This window comes from Mytilus trossulus, unplaced genomic scaffold (genome assembly GCF_036588685.1).
Source record: "Mytilus trossulus isolate FHL-02 unplaced genomic scaffold, PNRI_Mtr1.1.1.hap1 h1tg000981l__unscaffolded, whole genome shotgun sequence".
Taxonomy (NCBI): domain Eukaryota; kingdom Metazoa; phylum Mollusca; class Bivalvia; order Mytilida; family Mytilidae; genus Mytilus; species Mytilus trossulus.
In genome coordinates, this window is record NW_026963583.1 from 2,507 (window position 1) to 13,519 (window position 11,013).

Below are 11,013 nucleotides of genomic sequence, written 5' to 3' on the forward strand. Positions count from 1 at the left end.
AAAAGCCTAACCCCGAGTTAACCCCAACTCCTAAACTACAACAGATAAAGACTTGCGGTCTTCACTACAAGCTTAATTGTCCAAAAGTACTACCCCTAACGGGACCGATTTTTTAACGGCAAGCCGATCGGAGCAAAGGATCATGTTGAAATATTAAAAAGATCGACTATGAAAAGTACCAAAAACCATAACCCGACCCCCCATCCCTCCAAAATTGTGATTTTTGAGAAGTTTGTGAAAAAACTTAATACGAAAATCCAATCGGTTACCCTCCTAGACATACCCTTTCCGAGATGGAGTGAGGCCTTCAAAACAACAATTTTAACACATTTGGGGTTTGGGTTAGGGTTAGTGTTTGGGTTAGGGTCAGTGTTAAGGTTAGGGTTAAGGTTAGGGTTAGGGTTAGGGTTAGGGTCAAGATTGGGACATGGTAGTATACTTTGACGAGGGTTAGTGAGGTGCCCTTTCTCACTTCTGCGCATGTCTGCCCTTTTTTGTGACTGCGCATGCGTCAAAAATTTCAAAAAATATTTCTAAGTACAGAGTATGAAAAGTACCTTTGACTTCAATCTTCAAACAGATGTAGAATGGATTTGAAAAGAGATATTTTTATAAAGTTAACTGTTCCTAAAAGATGGAAAAGCAATCTAAAGGATGGAAACGTATTTGTATCACTAAAATGTACGGCCGCACTTTCCGACCTCAGTGAAGAAACGTTTGTGGGAGAGAAAAGCCTAACCCCGAGTTAACCCCAACTCCTAAACTACAACAGATAAAGACTTGCGGTCTTCACTACAAGCTTAATTGTCCAAAAGTACTACCCTTAACGGGACCGATTTTTTAACGGCAAGCCGATCGGAGCAAAGGATCATGTTGAAATATTAAAAAGATCGACTATGAAAAGTACCAAAAACCATAACCCGACCCCCCATCCCTCCAAAATTGTGATTTTTGAGAAGTTTGTGAAAAAACTTAATACGAAAATCCAATCGGTTACCCTCCTAGACATACCCTTTCCGAGATGGAGTGAGGCCTTCAAAACAACAATTTTAACACATTTGGGGTTTGGGTTAGGGTTAGTGTTTGGGTTAGGGTCAGTGTTAAGGTTAGGGTTAAGGTTAGGGTTAGGGTTAGGGTTAGGGTCAAGATTGGGACATGGTAGTATACTTTGACGAGGGTTAGTGAGGTGCCCTTTCTCACTTCTGCGCATGTCTGCCCTTTTTTGTGACTGCGCATGCGTCAAAAATTTCAAAAAATATTTCTAAGTACAGAGTATGAAAAGTACCTTTGACTTCAATCTTCAAACAGATGTAGAATGGATTTGAAAAGAGATATTTTTATAAAGTTAACTGTTCCTAAAAGATGGAAAAGCAATCTAAAGGATGGAAACGTATTTGTATCACTAAAATGTACGGCCGCACTTTCCGACCTCAGTGAAGAAACGTTTGTGGGAGAGAAAAGCCTAACCCCGAGTTAACCCCAACTCCTAAACTACAACAGATAAAGACTTGCGGTCTTCACTACAAGCTTAATTGTCCAAAAGTACTACCCCTAACGGGACCGATTTTTTAACGGCAAGCCGATCGGAGCAAAGGATCATGTTGAAATATTAAAAAGATCGACTATGAAAAGTACCAAAAACCATAACCCGACCCCCCATCCCTCCAAAATTGTGATTTTTGAGAAGTTTGTGAAAAAACTTAATACGAAAATCCAATCGGTTACCCTCCTAGACATACCCTTTCCGAGATGGAGTGAGGCCTTCAAAACAACAATTTTAACACATTTGGGGTTTGGGTTAGGGTTAGTGTTTGGGTTAGGGTCAGTGTTAAGGTTAGGGTTAAGGTTAGGGTTAGGGTTAGGGTTAGGGTCAAGATTGGGACATGGTAGTATACTTTGACGAGGGTTAGTGAGGTGCCCTTTCTCACTTCTGCGCATGTCTGCCCTTTTTTGTGACTGCGCATGCGTCAAAAATTTCAAAAAATATTTCTAAGTACAGAGTATGAAAAGTACCTTTGACTTCAATCTTCAAACAGATGTAGAATGGATTTGAAAAGAGATATTTTTATAAAGTTAACTGTTCCTAAAAGATGGAAAAGCAATCTAAAGGATGGAAACGTATTTGTATCACTAAAATGTACGGCCGCACTTTCCGACCTCAGTGAAGAAACGTTTGTGGGAGAGAAAAGCCTAACCCCGAGTTAACCCCAACTCCTAAACTACAACAGATAAAGACTTGCGGTCTTCACTACAAGCTTAATTGTCCAAAAGTACTACCCCTAACGGGACCGATTTTTTAACGGCAAGCCGATCGGAGCAAAGGATCATGTTGAAATATTAAAAAGATCGACTATGAAAAGTACCAAAAACCATAACCCGACCCCCCATCCCTCCAAAATTGTGATTTTTGAGAAGTTTGTGAAAAAACTTAATACGAAAATCCAATCGGTTACCCTCCTAGACATACCCTTTCCGAGATGGAGTGAGGCCTTCAAAACAACAATTTTAACACATTTGGGGTTTGGGTTAGGGTTAGTGTTTGGGTTAGGGTCAGTGTTAAGGTTAGGGTTAAGGTTAGGGTTAGGGTTAGGGTTAGGGTCAAGATTGGGACATGGTAGTATACTTTGACGAGGGTTAGTGAGGTGCCCTTTCTCACTTCTGCGCATGTCTGCCCTTTTTTGTGACTGCGCATGCGTCAAAAATTTCAAAAAATATTTCTAAGTACAGAGTATGAAAAGTACCTTTGACTTCAATCTTCAAACAGATGTAGAATGGATTTGAAAAGAGATATTTTTATAAAGTTAACTGTTCCTAAAAGATGGAAAAGCAATCTAAAGGATGGAAACGTATTTGTATCACTAAAATGTACGGCCGCACTTTCCGACCTCAGTGAAGAAACGTTTGTGGGAGAGAAAAGCCTAACCCCGAGTTAACCCCAACTCCTAAACTACAACAGATAAAGACTTGCGGTCTTCACTACAAGCTTAATTGTCCAAAAGTACTACCCCTAACGGGACCGATTTTTTAACGGCAAGCCGATCGGAGCAAAGGATCATGTTGAAATATTAAAAAGATCGACTATGAAAAGTACCAAAAACCATAACCCGACCCCCCATCCCTCCAAAATTGTGATTTTTGAGAAGTTTGTGAAAAAACTTAATACGAAAATCCAATCGGTTACCCTCCTAGACATACCCTTTCCGAGATGGAGTGAGGCCTTCAAAACAACAATTTTAACACATTTGGGGTTTGGGTTAGGGTTAGTGTTTGGGTTAGGGTCAGTGTTAAGGTTAGGGTTAAGGTTAGGGTTAGGGTTAGGGTTAGGGTCAAGATTGGGACATGGTAGTATACTTTGACGAGGGTTAGTGAGGTGCCCTTTCTCACTTCTGCGCATGTCTGCCCTTTTTTGTGACTGCGCATGCGTCAAAAATTTCAAAAAATATTTCTAAGTACAGAGTATGAAAAGTACCTTTGACTTCAATCTTCAAACAGATGTAGAATGGATTTGAAAAGAGATATTTTTATAAAGTTAACTGTTCCTAAAAGATGGAAAAGCAATCTAAAGGATGGAAACGTATTTGTATCACTAAAATGTACGGCCGCACTTTCCGACCTCAGTGAAGAAACGTTTGTGGGAGAGAAAAGCCTAACCCCGAGTTAACCCCAACTCCTAAACTACAACAGATAAAGACTTGCGGTCTTCACTACAAGCTTAATTGTCCAAAAGTACTACCCCTAACGGGACCGATTTTTTAACGGCAAGCCGATCGGAGCAAAGGATCATGTTGAAATATTAAAAAGATCGACTATGAAAAGTACCAAAAACCATAACCCGACCCCCCATCCCTCCAAAATTGTGATTTTTGAGAAGTTTGTGAAAAAACTTAATACGAAAATCCAATCGGTTACCCTCCTAGACATACCCTTTCCGAGATGGAGTGAGGCCTTCAAAACAACAATTTTAACACATTTGGGGTTTGGGTTAGGGTTAGTGTTTGGGTTAGGGTCAGTGTTAAGGTTAGGGTTAAGGTTAGGGTTAGGGTTAGGGTTAGGGTCAAGATTGGGACATGGTAGTATACTTTGACGAGGGTTAGTGAGGTGCCCTTTCTCACTTCTGCGCATGTCTGCCCTTTTTTGTGACTGCGCATGCGTCAAAAATTTCAAAAAATATTTCTAAGTACAGAGTATGAAAAGTACCTTTGACTTCAATCTTCAAACAGATGTAGAATGGATTTGAAAAGAGATATTTTTATAAAGTTAACTGTTCCTAAAAGATGGAAAAGCAATCTAAAGGATGGAAACGTATTTGTATCACTAAAATGTACGGCCGCACTTTCCGACCTCAGTGAAGAAACGTTTGTGGGAGAGAAAAGCCTAACCCCGAGTTAACCCCAACTCCTAAACTACAACAGATAAAGACTTGCGGTCTTCACTACAAGCTTAATTGTCCAAAAGTACTACCCCTAACGGGACCGATTTTTTAACGGCAAGCCGATCGGAGCAAAGGATCATGTTGAAATATTAAAAAGATCGACTATGAAAAGTACCAAAAACCATAACCCGACCCCCCATCCCTCCAAAATTGTGATTTTTGAGAAGTTTGTGAAAAAACTTAATACGAAAATCCAATCGGTTACCCTCCTAGACATACCCTTTCCGAGATGGAGTGAGGCCTTCAAAACAACAATTTTAACACATTTGGGGTTTGGGTTAGGGTTAGTGTTTGGGTTAGGGTCAGTGTTAAGGTTAGGGTTAAGGTTAGGGTTAGGGTTAGGGTTAGGGTCAAGATTGGGACATGGTAGTATACTTTGACGAGGGTTAGTGAGGTGCCCTTTCTCACTTCTGCGCATGTCTGCCCTTTTTTGTGACTGCGCATGCGTCAAAAATTTCAAAAAATATTTCTAAGTACAGAGTATGAAAAGTACCTTTGACTTCAATCTTCAAACAGATGTAGAATGGATTTGAAAAGAGATATTTTTATAAAGTTAACTGTTCCTAAAAGATGGAAAAGCAATCTAAAGGATGGAAACGTATTTGTATCACTAAAATGTACGGCCGCACTTTCCGACCTCACTGATATTGGAAAGATTTTTTTTTTTTTTTTTTTTTTTTAACTATTTTGATTTCCTCTTTGCAAGTAAGCCACACATTTTAAATTTCACACACCTAATTCTGAGAGTGAGAAACGATGAAAAATTCTTTTGGACCATGTGAAATAGCCGGCGTATTTCGTCTTTCGTCGATTTTGTTCAAACACGTTTCATGTTGTTACTCAAAAACCCTACTAGTTATACAAGTTTTATATGCGCCAAAATTTTTCGCATTTTTTCAGCTTTCAAATGAAATATAGTTCCAGGCTCTAGGTAGTAAAATGACAAAGATTTCGTTATTCTTGTGAAAAATTTGGAAATCTTTCTAAAAAAAATGCACATTTTGGAAGCCAACTTTTTTGTTTCAAAAAGTAAGTCTCTGATCTGAGACTATCTTAAAAGAACTAGAAAAAACGAGTCTAAATTACTCAGATGTTTTTCCGATTGCATTAGAAATGGTAAAGATACGAGCCTGAGAAAATGACAAAATTGCTACTTTCCAAATAGACAGCAAAAACGGAAATTTCATATGACAGACCACGCATAATATTCATCGCATATCAGCTTTTCAGGGCTTTCCAAAACGTCAAAGATCTTTCAAATCGGTTAAAAAATGCCATAGTTTCACTGTTCAAAGTAGGAATGCAATTTATCAATGAGAGGGGTTGGGTTTTGGGTTTGACTTTGGGGTTTGGGTTAGGTTTGACGTTAGGGATTGGGTTTGAGGTTGAGTTACGGTAAGGTTTAGGTTTGGGTTTGGGTTAGGGCTTGGGGTTTTCGTTGGGGGTTGATTTTGGGTCAGGGTTAGATTTAGGGTCTAGGTTAGGGTAAAGGTATGGGTATGAGTTTGATTTAGAGTTATTGAAGTTGACTTTTGCCAGGGTTTACCAAATGATATGCACATCAATTCTGTACATAAGTGCCCTTTTCTGTGACTGCGCATGTGTGAAAATTTCTAAAAAAATATTTTTGAAGTTCAATTGTATAATTGATTCGATATAACCAATCGTTAAAAATTGTGCTATATATGACAATAACTTGAGTAGTTTCTGTATTTTATGCTGATTAAGAACATTCATGGTCATCGTATTTTTAATGAATAGATGGAGCACGTGGTTGTGTTGTACCATGGCTTAGAAAGATAAAACTAATGGTTGGCTTCCTCCACATTAAAACATAGAGCCACTCATGTACTGTTTTATGCACAGGTAGGAATTAGACATTTGGTTCAAACTGGAGATATCAGAGGCGATAGTTTTCTTGAATTGTTTAAGGAGATCAATTTTTATTATTGGAAGCTCAAAAGATCTTTGCTCCAAGCTGTAAATTGATGCGTAGTGTTGAATCTCTTTTTTGTCATACTGTCGGCCAAAAATACAACAAGCTGTCAGGTAATACGTGTTATCTTAAGATTAAATAATGGCAGTCTCCTGTTACATACACTTAATAGTTCGTGCTGTCCCTATAGTAACTAGACATTTAGGTGAGAGAAACATACAATAAGTTCTCCTTCTGGTTGTGTAATATTGATATTCGTGTTTTTTAAGATTTTTACTAATTTACTGCTGATTTAGTTTGGTATGTTTGTTGTAGAATTTTTCCCCCTTTTAACAGCAAGTGCCGTATCTATAAATACATTATAAAAGGTTTTGATTTACAATTCTATTTGACAAAACATATTCCTACTGTGTATTGAAGAGCTCTTTCAAAAATAACATACTTCTCATTTATTAACAGTTGAAACTGGACGCTACCAAAACAGTGAGGTGTCCCGTCGTATATGTACAATTTGCCGTCAGTGTATTGAAGACGAATTCCATTTCATTTTAGTGTGTCCGAAACATAAGGAACTTAGAGTAAAATTTATAAAGAAATACTACTAGTCCAGACCAAGTGTGTTTAAATTTATTGAACTTTTAAGTTTAAAGAACCTCATACAGTTAACCAATTTAGAAAAATAGATTTGTTATGCATTTAAAATCAGAGACATTATTACATGAACATTCTCTGTCTGTTTCAAAGAGACAACAACTCGACCATAAAAAAACAACAGCAGCGACACCAACAGGTCTTAAATGTTACGAGAAAATCCCGCACCCGGACGCGTCCTTCAGCTGGCCCCTTAACAAAAATGTTATTTTTTTTACTACGAAAATTTGTATTTACACCGATGAACTGTAAAGTTCAAGGTAATAAAGAATTTGAATAGATAAAATACACATGATAATAGAGTGCACCCCAATCTGTTAGTAAAGACGCGCCTAACAAAATAACAGATGACCTAATTACAATGACATACAATGGTATGTGTATATAGAAATTAACCCTTAGAAATTAGAATAGAAAGTACAATTATGCGTTTACTTTTCTACATTGGTTAGAGGTATAGGGATAGGGTTGAGATCTCACAAACATGTTTAACCCCGCAGCATTTTTGCGCCTGTCCCAAGTCAGGAGCCTCTGGCCTTTGTTAGTCTTGTATTATTTTAATTTTAGTTTCTTGTGTTCAATTTGGAAATTAGTATGGCGTTCATTATCACTGAACTAGTATATATTTGTTTAGGGGCCAGCTGAAGGACGCTTCCGGGTGCGGGAATTTTTCGCTACATTGAAGACCTGTTAATGACCTTCTGCTGTTGTTTTTTTATTTGGTTGGGTTGTTGTCTCTTTGACACATTCCCCATTTCCATTCTCAATTTTAAGGTTAACCAATCATTTACAGCATAACACTATCTTACTTATATACAACATAGTATTACTATATACAACGTATGCAGACATAAGACGAGATAATAATTATTACCAATCCACGATTGCATAAAAACTATTGCATTTTGTTTTTAGTATAAATTGAATTAAGAAAGTAGCTTTACATCAAGCTTTTAAAATAAAAAAAAACATGGTGTTGTGTTTAAAGTGTATGTGCTATTTCATGAGATATAAGTGAGAGAAAAACGTGTATAAAATATAACTTGAAAATGCTATGGTAGGTTTAAAATTTTATAAATTTCAGGAACATGAATAAACAGCCTGAAAAGTAAAAACACGATCCATTCCATTAAGTGGACATGACACGGTTCAGTTTTCTCTTAAAACTTTCAAAACTTCTGTCCGGTACTTTCCTATCACGACATAAATTGCAGTATATTTCAAAAAGTTCTTTCAACGTATTTTGTCTGTATTTCTTCATTTTGAAAACATGCAAAATTTCTAGTTCAGGGGCCGTCCAAAAAGTTTGTACAGCCATAGGAAGATGCGTTGTTTGTGTGTTTTCTACATCTTGACATTGCGTGTCCTCTTTACAATCCTCAACGACATCTTGTATATGGTTAACATCTTCACTTTCTTCAATTGGCTTTGGATTTTCCACTTCTGGTTTTTCTGCAGTTGTAGCTATAGCGGTATCCTTTGGCAACTGGAAAGGTATGCTTTTATGTAGGCGGCGAATTTTGAGTGTCCCAACGAAAGACAAATTTATTTTTCCAAGTATGTCTAACATTTGCATTGTAAATTGATTTACAGGAAGTGTCGCCAGCATTGGTTCTATATTTTGAAAGTTTACAAACCACTGCTGCTGAATCAATGCTACGCAAGAAATAAATGTCAGTGTGTCAAGAAGTTGTCTAGCATTTAGTTTTTTCTTCCTTTTGTTAAGCTTATCCCTTACAGGTATAATCCAAGGGAATGATGTTCCTCTCAAATAGATGAATTTTCGAGCATATACCAGTTGTCGCATCTCAAGTTGTTGTATATTGGCCGTGGTTAACCTTTCTGCTTCATCTTTATCGCTGCCATCAGGTGAACACAGCTCAACAAATTTATTCGGGATTAACTTGAAAGTCTTGTTACCAGCTGTATCCCAGGTTTGAATAACCGGAAAACGCACTAGCTGGTTTTCAATAATACCTGGAAGTTAAATGATATGAGTTTAATAAATGTCAATGCACAAGTGATAGTGTGAAATTTGAGATAATATAAAGTAAATTTAGTAGACAAATAACGATCGTTTTATAATTACGTCTATTCGATTTTGATCAAGAATTATTAAATGTTTAAGGTAGAAAATGTTTAAAGTCCAGCAAACAGACTATACAAAGACTATTCTAGTATAACCGACACACAAATGTCTATATGTACACATGTTTCAATGATGAAATTTGCCCTGCGTCTACCATATCATACACTAATGTATGTCCCTCGCTGCCTTCTTGTTTAAAATAAAAAGGTATATACTTTGATTCTAAAACTTTTTGTGGCACACGGTATCAAGACATACCATTTACATATTGTGTCTCCAAAAAAATAGAAAGATTTGTTTGAAAATGTCTAATGTTTCTTTTTTGTCTATTGGCAAGTTATTCGGTTTTAGCGTTGGCCATTTAAATGAATAATTAGTACCCGAATATATAGAGAGAACTATGTCTCCAAAAAAAATTGTGTAAAGACAAGTGCAATAAATAATTAATTTATACATACCTGATAGTAGGACATCTTGTAGCTGTAGGTCTGCTAGGATCAGAAACTCTATCATGCGAGTACACACTTTGGAAGCTCGTGGTGAAACCATTGCCATAAGACTCATGGCTACATCTTCCCGGGACATTTTTCCTATGCTAACTCCTTTGTAGGGTGAATTAGGTTGACCTTGTAGATGATGCAAAAAGTCAACACAGCTACCAGGAAGTACACTCTGACTGATAAACGAATCTTCAAGAAACCTTTTTATAAACTGTTTTCCCAGCAGTTCACCCGTACTGTCAAGAAAATTGTGAATACCGTAGAAAGTTTCTACTTTCGAAATTGCTGTACTGGACTTGAACCAAATTTTAAGTAGTGGTGGCCTGGCTCTGTAAATCCAAGGCTCCAATGCAAGAAATCCAAATTGTCCTGTTCTGCAGTTCATAAGACGTACCGCACCTGGACCTATTTCCACTGCCAATTTGCTCGATACAGGTGAGGCAGGTTTTCCCCATAACATCTTCTCAAGACATAGCTCTGAAAAGAAATATAAACTTTTACATTTTCCACTCAGCCCTTCTGACATTAACATACATTGATTGAGACTCAATGAAGCAGCATTTCTCAAGTATTGACCTCTTACACTATTGTTATTATGTAAGACTGTTTTCATGATATACACAACTTCAATCGAAAAATATGTCATTTTGTTAGTGCGAAACATCCCTGAGTGTTTTCACATACAACTTGTCATCTTACCTGTATACAACATCAGACATGATCTGAAGAAATATTATAAATAATAGAGTGATCCATATAAGACAAACAAAGATGAGTATCCATTATGAATTCTGTTATGGATTGATGCAAACAATTCTTATTAGTTGTCTTGTGTCTTGTTCGACCGTTTAAATGGAGATAGAGTTCTGTTTGTATATTTTAATTTGGACATATACTTTTTTTTCATTACAAAAACAAAAATAATTTACACAGGTGTAAATTCAACTATAAATTTGGTGCATTGAATAAGAACTGGACAATATAAATAGAAACATGGTACCTACACTTGCCATTCGATTATATTTTTGGTAGATGAATCCAGGTCTTGAGTCATACATATTATCATTTCGCAGATCCTAATGAATCTATTGTAGTATGTGCCAATAGAGTTATACATAGTATCTTAAACGCATTTCATATCACAACCAAGTTTCATTTCTTTGAAGACATTGGTGTCTTTTACATCAGATAATATACACATAATGATAATATTATACCTACCTAAAGAATATGCTTCCCATGTAGCAGTACTATCTCCTGTCAATCGATATTCATCATACAAATTACGAAGTCTTTCTATCATTTGTGTGCCAACTGATCTCAAAGAAGACAAAATCGAGTCATCAGCATTTACATATGGTACCAATAAATCGTATTTTTGTAACAGTCTTTCTATATTTGGTAA